The sequence below is a fragment of the Triturus cristatus genome, chromosome 9 (assembly GCF_964204655.1).
Source record: "Triturus cristatus chromosome 9, aTriCri1.1, whole genome shotgun sequence".
Taxonomy (NCBI): Eukaryota; Metazoa; Chordata; class Amphibia; order Caudata; family Salamandridae; genus Triturus; species Triturus cristatus.
In genome coordinates this window covers 857,453,134-857,467,176 of record NC_140592.1, presented here as the reverse complement: position 1 = coordinate 857,467,176, position 14,043 = coordinate 857,453,134, and positions in this window count along the sequence as shown.

Genomic DNA, 14,043 nt, shown 5'->3' with positions numbered 1-14,043 from the left:
TCTAGTAAAATGAACTTGGAGTGGCCATCTACAATTACCAGGCAGTAGCTGTTCCCTATTGGGAAGTGCACAAATGTCTACACGAACGTTAGTCCATGGAGAGCTGCTGACTTCTTCGTTGATCATCAGTACAAGTGGGTCTGGATTTCCAATGGGCTAGGACATCAGGCACTCTGTGGTCATATTGTATATGTACCTATCCATACCAGGCTTCCATAGTTTCTCTCTTAGGCCAACTTTGGTGTTGATGATATGCCCTAGTTGGACAACTCAGTCTCGTAGAGTTGAGAGTTTTAGCAGTAGTCCTTCTGCAGTCGAGCTTAATTCATCTCATACTTTCTTTCCTGTATTTTGTAAGAAAGAAAAAAAACATTCTCCAGGCATTTTCTCTGGTTAGTGTCATTTGTAGGCATTGATCTTTTGGGAGGGAGGGGGGCAGACCAGACACGAAACTATTTTGGTGTGTGAAAAAGGCCGCTTTATTGAAACAGGTGCACATTACAATGAACACATCTGGCAAATGCCTTACAAAATTAAAACCTCACTATACATGCGATACCTGACTCCGCCCCCACCCCTACGATCCACTCAACATGACCCCACCCTGACTTTACCATATTAACAACATTACAATGTATTAGAAAAATTATACACTTTTATTTACCAACATCCTATGCCTGCCTCTCAAAAACAGTAAATCACCAAACTTCTACAACTGAACTTTAAATTACCTGCCTACCCTTTCCCTGTCCATGATCACAACTTTCAATGGTAACCAAAAACTTCTGCCAACCCAGGCAAGCTTTAAAAACCCCCACCACCCAGAAAAGGGGGAGAGACCACTATGCATTTTCTGCCTTCCCCTGCCTGAACTAGTCAATGGATCCTCCACCGAGTGCTTCTGCAAATTTAAAGACCTGGCCAACACTTCCCTGATTTCCAAAAGGTATAGGTCCAAGCCCATCCTAGAGAGGTTCACACCATCATCCCTGAAAAATTCCACTGTATCGAAACGTATCTCCGAGTGACTAATACTTCCAAAACCCAAACTCCTGCAAAAACGTGCTGTTACTGTATTCACTTTCCGCCTAGCCCTATCAATAGCACCTGGATTGACGGCTCCACACCAAATCCTGCGAGGCACAAACTTAGTCCATAAAACAAAACAACTTGCCTACTGGTCCTTAATCAAAGCCAAGTCCTTTTTCATAGACCTCATCAAAACCACACCCTTTTCTTTACACAGGTCGTTCTCGCCAAGGTGTAACAACAAAATATCGGGGCACCTACCGCCCAACAACCATTTATTTAGACGGGATTAGCTCCCTCCAGCACGTGACCCCTTTGCCCCTCTACACCACTTTAAACATGTGTTTGTTAAAACCCAAGTTTAAACCGAAATAACTCTGTCTTGCCTGCACTTGCCCCCATTTCACAAAGGAGTGCCCCACGACCCAAATGGTCAATTCTTTCTCCTGGGGGCCGAGCACGGAACCTGAAACGAGAAAAATAACATTAGTTTCAAACATTGAAACCTGATGCACGCGCCTCCCCATCTCCCTTTCTCAAATAGCGCCTGAAACAATTGGATGACCAGTGGCCCAAATGCTTGATATCCTCCCATGCCCAGCCCCTGGTGCACGCCTCTGTTGCTGCCCCAAAGCAAAAAGAGTGTGTCCCAAAACCTGCCCTGTCCACCCCAATAAGGTGCAAAGCCTTTCGCAACACTGATTGCATCTGGTAATCCGTTACTCTGCTCCCATTTGCGTGTTTGAATACTGCTCCTCCTGACTCTCCCACCAAACTGAACCATTGAGATGCCCACCTGAGCGGGCATGTAGAAGGGGGTCCGTTGCTTGCAACCTGACCCATCTTCCTAACCCCTTCTGGTCCATTTTGGACTGGCTCAGCCATATTTGCAGCCCGTTCTTTTGAGAAACAACGTCCTGCCAGATCACCCCCCCTCCCCTCCTGTTACAGAGTAATTCTGATACCCTAAAGGCCCCGACGAACATCCACACCATCAACGTCGAGAAGAGGCACGTCTGTAGCTCGTCCCTGCAGTACTTCCAATAACCGACTCAGCAACCACCAAGAGAGCGGCTTCCTGAGATTTCTTCAAGCACCTCTCTCCCTGGCCCATCCCTCTAAAATTCTAGTTCCCAGTTCCCCTGCCCCCAGAGGGTAGCCCCATAGCAGCTTACCCATGAAAGCGATACCTGCTAGCTTCCCGGCGAATGTGACCCTTGACAAGCCTTTGTCAATGAGAACCGATATAAACTAGATAATATCTTCCGACCGCCGCCAAACCTCGGCGCACCTCTGAGCACCAGACTGCAGAAACTCTTTCCATGCTAAACTGTATGCCGTCCAGGTGGATTCTGACAATGAACTGCCACCGATTGTAGCATCCTACGTTGCCTACGTACCACAAATGTGGCGGCATTGGCGTTGGCGTCTTGTCGGCCTTCTTCGCCAGCCCTCGGAATCTCCCCCACTGTGAACGAGGCAATGCATCAGCTATGTTATTGTCCACACTAGGCACGTGTAACGCCCTGAAAGCAATATCGTGTCTCATACAGCCCAACATAAATACTCTTAGCAATCTCAAAACATGCTCGTCCCTTGCGGACTGGCAATTCACAATTTAAACTACTGCTATGTTGTCCACCCTAAAGAGCACTTTCTTGTGAGGTAATCCTCCCCCCGAGTGTTATTGCTATGGGAAACAGCGTTTACCAAAATGTTGGTCCAACGCAGTGCCATTACAACGCGGTCAGTACAATGACCTTGTTGTTACCACGCATACCATTACAATGCAAGTCATTACAACGACTGACTTTAGGTGTTGGATTTTGAATCCAACACCTTCCCTACTGTTGCACAGACTGGAGTTGGAATAGTAAATTATACTATTCAAACTCCACCGCCCCCTACAGCAAGTTTTTGTAATGACTTGCGTAGTAATGGTACGCGTGTTAACACTGCAGTCGTTGTACTGACCGAGTTGTAAAGGCATGCGTTGCAAACGCATGCAAAGTAACATCATATATTATTTTGCTACCACTAGGGGAAAAAATTCCATGAAAGCTATGCTTCTGCTGCCGTCCTTCCAATGTGATGGCCATTGCTCTGCGCACCACCTCCCTTGCCAGAACAAGCCAAAGCCTATGCTGCCTGCTGCATCAGAAAATATTTGGACGTCCCATGTCATGTCTTCTTCCCTTGCCAGCGGAACACCATTAAACGACTGTAGAAACACAGTCTACATTCTCAAATCCTCCTTCACCCAAGCAGAAAGCCGAATGCAACGGTAAGGTAGATGTTTCCCTGGCAACGCTCGCCTCAGTCTCCTACAGAATGTCCTGCTTTCCCTCACTACTATGCAAGCAAAGTTGCGATGGCCCAATAATATGTGTATGTCCTTGACCTTCACTTTGTCTCTTGATAAAATACCCCTCAACAATACCAACATTTTCTCTTTTTTATCCTCTGGCAAGCATGCACGCATTGCCCTGGAGTCGATCTCAAAACCCAGAAAAGACAACGCTGTGCTGGGGCCCAACGTCTTTTCTGGTGCCAGTGGCACTCCAAGTTCCTCCATCAGCTCATGGAAATTGTCCAGTGCTGCCTGGCATTTCGCGGAGCCCGGAGAACCCACAAAGAAAGTCATATAGATAGTGTGTTACCAGCTGGTGCCCTGTGCGCCGTGAAAATAGCCACTGTGGACATGTGCTGAAGCACTCAAACAATGCACATGAGATAGAGCATCCCATCGGAAGTGCTTTGTCCACGTTCCATTTTCCTTCAAAATGGATACCCAGAAGATTGCAGTCATCTGGATGGCCTGGAAGCAACTGTAAAGCCGATTTTATGTTGCATTTTGCCATTGGTGCAGCTGCGCCTGCCGTCACTACTAGTGACATGGCCACATCAACCGATGAATAGGATACCGTGGCTGCCTTCTCAGCGATAAAATCATTCACTGAAGTCCCTTCTGGCCAGGACAAGTGCTGTATCAGTCTGTATTGCTGTATTGACCCATTTCCTTTTTTGGCACTACTCCAATGGGAGAAATGATTAGGTTCTCTGTGGGCCAATCATAGAAAGGCCCTGCCATCCTCCCCTCTTTCACCTCTTTGTTTAGTTTTTCTTGGGCTATCTGTTTATGTTCCACAGCTTCTATGTCTTGGAATCCTGTACCTCAAAGAAACCCCCATCTGACTTGTGCTGCCCCTTGATCCTCATAGCCCTGTAGCCCCACCTCCACTCTCCCGAGTTTAACCAGACTACGAGCCTTTGGCTTCAGGCCCTTGGGGCCCTTTACGTCCCTGTGCACCAGAAAACTGCTGCATGTGCCCCCCTGTCTGGTGCAATTGCTGACCTCCCAGTTGGTATCCCTCCGCCATGAAGCAGATGACCAGTGTGTGTCGGCCTCCACATTTCGAGCATTCGTGGCAAAACGTACAGAAATCCCGTGGGCACAAGCCTTTGTTAAAGTCCCACCATGCCCCCTGCTCCTGACTGACTCTTCCCTGCACCCCAACCCTCCCCAGGTAGGCCTCCCCTGAAAGGGCTTATAGACAATAGGCAAACCACTGGCCGTAAATATTGTCTTCCCCCCTTTGGCTGCTCGCATTGTATGCTGCCACAAATCTGTGTCCAGCTCCCCCCATTTTGCTTCAGGGTCCCATGCCAGGCGTGCTCTAAATTCCTCGTCATATTGGACTCATGCATATCCCCCTCCTGTGCCTTCCTAATGTCATCCATAAATAACGCCACGCAACGCTCTGGGTATTTTTTGCAATATACTCTTGTGTATATCAAAAACACTGCTGTCCAGTTTTCTCTTGTCAACGGGACCCTCGGCCGCTTGGCCAATTTATATTCCTCCTCTTTGGATCCCTCTTTGAACCTCACTTCCCTATGCAGCAGTTTAAGCATTTCAACATATTCCCCCTTTCATATGCGCTCTTTCATTGCCAGCATTAAATGGGCCTCCAGAGGTTTCGTCACCCTCATATAAGGGAGTTTCTTAATTTTCAGTTCCTTGCTCTCCGGGCCGTCCTTCTTGTCTCCTTTCTTTTCACCGTCCTCAGTCACCTTCTCTGTATTGGTCCCACTATCAATTTTTGTCCCCTTAGCGTCCCCTGTTTCCCTAGTTCCTTCCCCAATGTCCATGACGTACTTTCCTTTTCTCAAACGCCCCCCCCCTTTCTCCAGACTCTCCTCCCCCCTATCCCCACTGGCACCATTAACAGCTTCACTTTTACGCTTTCGGCCTTACGTGGCTCCAAGAAGGGTGCCCGTAGAGTCACAGTCCGCCTCGCTAGTGGCCCTGTACTTTCCGATGTCCTTGTTGACCTCACGGCAGGCCCCGATGCCTTCTGCAGCTTCTCTGCCGGTGCCTAAAACATACTATTCCACACATTAGCTTGCCCCCCCTCCTGATCCACTTCCTCCCGCAATTTACCTTCTTTAAGGCTTTCTTCATCATAATCTAGCTCCTCTGGCCCCCAAACCTGGGGCCACTCCTGATTTGAATCAGACCTAAGGACCCTACCGGACCCTGCGCTCTCTGCCTGAGGTGGAGCCGAATGTACCCGTCGGTACTCCACTGGCACCCCTGCCCATTTGATGTCGCTCTTTGATGCCCCAGCGGTCCACCGGGATCAACTGGGTGTTGGGGCCAGCAAGTTCGTTCTGGGCCTTCTTCTGCTGGCCGTGACGGGCTCCCCCACCGTTAACAGACGTGTTGTTCTGGGCTCCACCCTCGCTTCTCCTCGGCGACACCGAGCTGCCCCCAGCCCTGCGGAGTCTGCCGTGCTGCACCGTTCCTCGCCCTGCAACAAAAATATCTGGTCTGTTGTGCTGGTTCCCTGCCAACCTGCTACCTGACCCACTCTCCTTTTCTTACCCTGACTGGGCAGTACCTCTGACCATCCCCCCTTCCCCCCGGACTCCATTGCCCTCTCCCTGCTGTCGTCCCCACCCTCCTCATCCCCACTCCACTCTAACATGGCTGCAACGCTTGCCAACGCAGGTCCCTATACCAAACCGGGTCCTGCTCCCACTAGTGTCCCCTCCCCATGGGGTCTTTCCTGCCCTGGACCCCCTCTTTCTTCCCCACCCTGTCCTGTGGCCCTCACCTCATGCTGCAATGAACCCCCCTTTGCTATATGCACATCTAACTGCCCCACCCTGTCAAGGTCCCTCACCTCATCACTCCAGGATGAGAAGATATCCAGGCCCTCCCATGCCTGACTGCACCAAGCCTGCTCTAGCTTCCCCGGCAAATCGTCCTCCTCCCTTTTACACTTGATCCTGGTGGCCCACACTCCCACCCCCAAGGGCCTTCCCTTACCCACCACTCCTCGGCCCCAACACCCAGACCGACCCACCCCACTGCCCCGTCCCCCGTATCGTCCTTCTCAATAAGCCCCTCCAGGACTTCCCCCTCCCTTCCTTTTCCATATCGCAGGGCTGACCTCCTTGTCATGCAGACCTACCACTCCTCCCCTCACGTCTCCATCCTTCATGCTAACCCTTCCCCTCCACCCCTCCTGCTTTCATGCCTGATGACCATTCCCCGAGTGCCCTAGGAACATCACCTCACTGGAGCCTGCTATCTAGAACTCCCGATGCCTGACTTGCCACTCTCAGGAGCAGAACTCTCCTTTTTAACAGGCCCAGTAGCCGGCTTGACTTCTACAGGCTCTGGGGCTGTTCCGACTTGATTCTTGACCCACGGCTGCCTGCCTCGGGGTCTCATAGTGTGACCCAGCCTGCGCTACCCGGACGTCCCCGGGGCCACTCTCCTTGCATATGAGCAGCCCCGTTCACTCACTGCTGATGTCTTTCTTCTTTTTGGCGGGGAGCACGCTGCGACTGCAGCAGTTACTCCCGCCAACACCTGCAGCGTCGGCCGCGCCGGCCCCAAAGCATCCAGGATCCACAAGTCAAGGCAACCTACCTCGCTCAGGAGCCTCAACACCTCCAGGACCTTAAAGTCTTCCATGATAATGGGGAGACAAAATTATAATTCCTTAATCTAACCTACCAATATTCCCCAGCCTCGCAAAGTAACGGAAAAAGACTTCCTAGTTACAATGCGCTCCTAGCCACCAGGTCACCAAACCTAAAATGGTGGCTGGGGGCACCCACCCAATAGCTTTATATGCTTAGGCTACACTTGGGCTACAAATGTGAAGCCCAATCTAACACAAAATGGAGGCACAGAGGCCTGGCCCTCCCTTCCCAAACTGCCCGAGGGGGAGATCTCCCTACGGTTGGCTACTCCCCCAATCCCTCTTGTGTCGTCTGAGAGTTCCAGGAGGGCATTGCTTTTTGGCACACGGTCTCTCCTCTGCGTCTTCGTGGGGGTAAAGGCATTAGACTCCTGGGGTGCCGTGACAGGAAGTTGATGAAATGTTTGCACCAATGTTTCAGCGTGGGATGGTGCTATAGGTGTTGTCTATGGGAACAAGTGGGTGAGGAATTTAAGGTTCATGATTAATTCAAATTCCTATCCATATATGTAGCAATGTAAATGTGCACATCCCCACCGAATGTTGAGTACCTCTTTCTTGTGCCTGAAAGTATTATTTGTTTACACTCGAAAGTTCCTTCCTCACGAATGCCACTGACACCCGCATGTCAGTGTCTTGTAGTTCTAGCAACACTGCTCCCAGGCCGACTGCGTTGGCATCTGTGCCCAATTTGGTTTCAATTTGGGGTTGAAGTATCTTATTGCTGTTTCGGTCAGTAAGGCGCTTTTGATATTTGCTAATGTGCCTTGGTGTTCAGTCCACTGCTCTGGTTGTTCTTTGTCGGAAGTCTCTATAGCTCCATGAGAGCCACTAAGGTTGGTGGCAACCTTCCACAATATGTGGCCATCCCCAGGAAGCTTCCCACCTTTGTTGTGTTTCGAGGACAGATGGCGTCTCTACTGCCCGGTGCATTTTGTGTGACATACATTCAGAGAATCTATGGAGGGTTGCCCTCAACCTCTGGTGAAGTTCCTGGGTGGACTATGCATGGATCAGAATGTCATAATTGACACTTAGGACTCCCACTATTCCTTTTAGGCTTCTCTCATCATGTTTTGGAACACCTCTGCCGTGGGAGAAATACAGAAGTTTAAAAGCTTGTACCACTGCAAGCCGATGAGCATAGAAAGGTTAAGAAGTACTGACTTGCTTCATCATCTTTATTTGGTGGTATCCAGATTGAAATCAGGTTAAGGGAACCACTAGGACCCGTTGAAATCATGAAGCAGGTCATTGATCATTGTTGTGATATTTCTCTCTCATCGTATTGTTTATTTTGGCAGCCTCAGGTCGACACAAGATGGGTACAGCACCCATAGCGTGGACCCAAACTCATATTTCATTACGTGAAGGTCCTCTAGTTTTCAATGCTCTTGCTCCTAGATGGGTTGAAGATGGAATGGAATCTTGCGAAGTCAAAGGGCTGCGGGGCAGATCAATTTGTCAATGTGCAGTTTAACTGGTTTCGTCTGAAAGCACCCTAGTCCATTGAAAATGCACTAGACTTTCTTCAAATTTTTTCTATCCCGGTGTCACATATGTGCCTTGTAAATGTGATGTGATTATGAGCGTGCCAGAGCCTGTTTTTGTGATAAAGAATTTCCCCACTGTGGCCTTGGATTCATGGGAGATTTTTGTGGTAAAGATGCCGATCAGTGGGATTGGCTTAGTGTTCCTAATGCAAATTGTCATGGCTTGGTTGTCCTTTGTTGGGGGCTGGGATCCAATTATTGAAATTGTTGATAGCACATTACATTTATTGAGACTTCTGTGTCTATTAGGGCATGCACTATGCACCTGATAGCTGGACCGTGCATGTTGGCAAAAGTGTTTGTTCTTTGTGAGGGTTTAGTAAAATAGATGATAAAGATCTCTTGGTCATCTGCTTGGTCATTGGTTGCTGGTGACAATGTTTTAGGTTGGATAAGTGTTTCATCAGATTCTGGCAAAATTGTATGGAGTGACCTTTCAATAGAGTTTGCATTTTTCAGGGTGCTTCTCCTTTGTGTTCCTCAACAGACTCATGTACAGCGGTTCAATCTGACCCAGTTGGAACAGGTCATGCCAAGAGAATACTATTGTACCACAGGGTGAGATTCTGTTCTGCAGTAGCCATAGAGTCAACGTTCTGTCTCAATTGGTGGGTGTTACATCTAGAACTGTGCCCTCCTCTCATTGCGTTTATTATTCAGTTTTGACCACTGGTCTACTTTCTGGCTCACCTCTAATGGGTACTTTGGTGAGGGCTAACACCAAGTTTTCCTTTTTTCTATTCTTAAGATTAGTCAGTGCAAGACTGACGAACTGCACCTCTGAATGAGCTAAGATCTTAATTCTTTGAATAGCTTGTCCTAGGTATATGCGCTGACTACGTCCCGCAGGCATGCTTTAGACTTGGGTTGCCATAGTTCAAAACATACATGGGGAGGTTTAATTGGGGGTTGAAGTGAACTTTAAGAACAGCCACTACTTTTTCATAGTCATCTACTCCCCCTGTTTTCATTAGATTTTAAAACAAATTAAGAATTTCCTCTCTCCCAAAGTGGATCTTTTGACACCATTGTCCTTTTCTTCAGTGCCTTAATGTAGCTGATTGGCCTAGCCAGCCACACCCGCTATCTAGGGTGCTCATGTGGCTGGGTCTACAACCTTGCTACAGGGTGGCAAGGGGTTGCTCGCTGTTCCGCTTGCTTGATGGACAGAAGTTCTTTCTGGGGTGTCTGTATTCATGTCATGTGGTCTTGGGTCTAGGGCCCTTGTTTCCCCTTCGTACCCTCCAGGGTTGTAAAGTGATCTTCACCTTCGGTGTGTTCGGATTCACTCATGGTTATTGCCTCTTATTTTTCCTGTGTTGATCCGCGGGATGGGTTTCTTGGTTGCTTGGTGTTGTGTCTTGTGGAGGTGACTCCAGTTTCTTTTTATCTTTGATGTCTTCCCTTGTTGCCTTATTCTGTTAGCTGTGTTTGATCCGGTGGACCTAAAAAATCTGTAGATTCTTGCCCGGTGTCCTTTACTCTGCAATTGTATATCCTTTGCTCTTACTTTTGCACTGTTTCACCTACCTCGGGATGCATGGGCTCCTCCTTCTAGTCACTGATGAAGGCCTGATGTCACCTGTAGCGAATAAATGGCCCTGATGACATGGACAAGGGAAATAGCCTTTACATCGCGGCTCTAACCACGCTGTGCCTTAAGAACGTGGTCCGAACCACAAATGCGTCTTTACAACGCATTCCTTTACCACTCAAGTTGTTACAACAAATTGCCTTAAGGAAAGCATTGTTGGACTAATATTGGACCTTAAGTCAAACACTTTACCTACTGTTGCAGAGACTGAAGTTGGAATAGTATATTTTACTATTTGAACTCCAGCGCTTTCCCTAAGGCAAATCGTTGTAACAACTTGCTTGGTAACAGAATGCGCTGTAAAGACACATTCTTTGTTCAGACATTAATATTATGGCAGGCATAATAGCAACCTGCGTGGTTCCTACATACAACCCATGGACACATCACAAGAGCAACTGCTCCATCACCCTGCCTGTTAGGCAGTCATCGCACACACGCTTCTGCTTACCAAGTCCTCATTCTTTCAGCTGTGACTTGTATTCTTTGGGTGGGTTGAGGGTGTGATCACCATGCTGTGATACCTGCAATCTCATATGGAGGGGAAATAATGATGGTTGCAGAGGCCAGTCTCTCGGACAAAATCATGATATGGTCCTATAAACAAGCATTCCGGCTACTGAGATCTGCATCGCCCGTCCAAGTTAGGTTGGAGTTTTCACTGACAAAGCAGTCCCTCGCTAGGCCCGCAGCATTTGTCAAATGTGGACACAAACTAAGATCAGCCACGAGGGTTCATTGGCTAACTTAGCTTGGTCTGAAATCAACCTTCAAAGAGGGAACAGCTAATTCAAAATTTACCTCAAAGGAAGTATTGAAAAGCTCGAACTAGGCAATCTCTGGAGTTCAAATGCACATGGTCAAGTATTTAGAATGGCACTAAACAAATCCATTAAGCAGCAAAGCCGGCTGGAAGACGGAGAAGTGGCCAAGCAGTCACACGGGTGGCTGGTGTTGAAATCCTATGACTATCAAAAAGATCTCCCCCTGTTGGAGGCCATTTACTCCTGGAAGATCAAGCAGAAACTACTGTCGCTAAGACTTGGTGACCTTCCTACTGGATTTTATACTAAAGTGGAATGAAGAAGCTCAAGGGGGACCAGAAATTTCATTTATATCACCAGACAGATGAAACGCTGCAGCATGTCATCTGCATTTGCCCCACTCTAGGCACCAGTGGAGAATCATGATGAAGAACGACTTTAACGCACTAGGAATTAGCTCTTGCAGATCAGCAGTAATTGAGTAATTAAACCCAAGGAACACAATGCTTAGTATTCGACTGGTACCATTTTTGGACATTGTTAAATCACTTGTCAATTTGATCTCTCAGATCCAGGCGGGGACCAAAGCAGATGGTCAAGAGAGGCTTTGCCAAGAATCCATGGAACCCACCCACGTCATGGAGGACTGCTAGGGACAATCTGTGCCTTTTGGGTCCCTAGCCCACCAGGTTGGATATCTGCCCAGCACATCCGAATATCCCCCTACGACCAAATACCAATAAGCGTAATTTTGCAGCCAGCATAGTTCTTTGTTAATTTTACTCATCGCCAATGTGGGATGCCAGGCAGATTCAGGGCTCATCAGCTTTCTATCTTATATTGGCGCCTGATCATACATGACAGAAGACCGGCACTGTTACACTTTATGCCCTATTTTGCACACATAGATAATATCCGTTACCTGCTAGGTGCCTTTCTGTGTACATAGACCTCACATGATTGGTTGTCCTCACTTTCTTCTTTTGTACTTACTTATTTGCAATGTTAATTGTATATTTTAAAAATGTTTATGGTTTTTAATGTCTGATAAACAAATTACTTACCATGCTGTGCAGCTGCTGGAGTCTGCACAACCTTCACAGTGTTTGTCAGGAGCGGCTGTATTAGACATTGTGCACAAAAATATCAAGGCACATAAATATATTGTCAAAAACATTGTTTACCTTAATATTGTCTTTCTATACTTATAATAGGGTTGACAAAAATATTGTGTTTAAAATATCATGGAAGGGAATATTGTTCAAATCAAGGTAAGAACATTGTTTGATTTTAATAAAAATAAACTATAAAGTAATATTTCTAAAATGTAATGCAATGTAAACTAAGTAATTGTAATCAATTATATATATATTTATAAATATATATATATATATATAGAAAGAGAGAGATGTGTGTGTGTATATATATGAAATAAAACGACAGCAAATAAACACACTTTTCCAAATATATTAAAATTAAAATAGTAACTGTAAAGTACATTTAAAATGTTTAATAAATTAAAGTAAAATTTACATTTACTTCCCTATAACAAAAAGCAGTAAATACTGAAAATAATTACTTGCACAATACAACAATGAAAATGTTACTTGAACAAAAAAACACTTTCAAATACAATATATTAAACAATATATTTAAAAAACATTATTAAAAAAGTTAACACTAAATTAATAAGTAAGATGCTGGGAATTGGACAGTCCATTTCAAGATCCATAATGGCTGTGAGATCACTACCTAGAAATGTAACACCAGGAGGCACACCTGCAGAGTCGGGCTCACCCACTGAGAGGGGGCATCAACATCGATCAGTGTCCATGGATCTCCCTGGAAGGTCCCTAATATCACAATTTACCTCCATTGCCTATTAACGAGGTGTCTATTTTCGAATAAGAGTGGTTTTTGGAAAATAATTACTGTATCATTAGAGTATCTTGGGAAGCCTATGGCCTTTATTACAAGTCTGGTGGTCCACGGGCTGCCAGACTCACTGGGGTGCGGTAGTGGCGGTCTTATGACCGCCCCAGTACACCCAGGGTAGTCGGGCTGCCCTGGGACCACCGCAGCCAGTGGTGCAGCGGTATTGAGGCCGCATATGCTTGGCGGGCTGCTGCGGCACCGCCAAGCATATTACAAGTGTCCTCATCGTCACACAAGGCGGTGCAACGGCCATGAAAAGTGTGGAAACAAGGGTAGGGCCCCCTTGTGCCTCCCGCCATGTGGATGCGCACAGGGGGGCACAACATTGCCATTGTGGTGCCTATGCCCTGGGAACACCAAAGCACCGTCACCGCCAGACAGGAGAAAACTCCTAATCTGGCGAGCAGTTCAAACATGAGTTTGGCACTGTGAGAGCGGATCGGTCCCACTCCTGCACTGCCAAATTCAAAAGGCCCTATGTGCAGAACTTTTGTGTACCCAATCCACCCAATTAACCACATTTAGAGCCTACCATGTTGTGACGAGGTACCATCACAGCTGCAGGACGTTGCCACAGACCATTTTCCTCCTCACCTTTCCCCATGTCCTCTCCTCTGTTTTCAGACAGGGACCACGGAACAGGGACTGGACTGCTCCTTTAAGGAACTCCCGTTCTGGAGCCATTCCCCCGATCACATGACAGGGTCACGTGAACCAAAAGCCTTGAAAGCGGAAGAGACGGAAGGAAGCCGTCGTTCGTATCGAGCCAGAGGAACCGTAGGCTGGAAGGAAGAAGAGAGGGGTGTCCAGACCTTCTTCATCGCTCCAAGGAACCGAGACGGGACGGATACTGGAGACGAGGTAGAAAGAACACCTGTGAAGCTGCCTCAAGAAGTTGCCGGTATCGAAGACTCCAGGAGGGAGCCGGACCCCGCTCGGCACAGCGGAAGAGCCAGCCTCGTCCCAGGAGGGACGTGGCTAGACAAGGTACGGGGCGGGTTTAGGTCCGTCTGGGGCACTGGGTTTGGAGCTCACACAGGGCAGACCGGTGGAGGCAGTTAGACGCAGCACAGAACACCTGCTACGCACCTCTTGCCTCACTGCGCGTAACTATCCGTTACTTCCCCAAAGTACCCACAAAGACACTGGTGGTGGATTTGGGTGTTGAC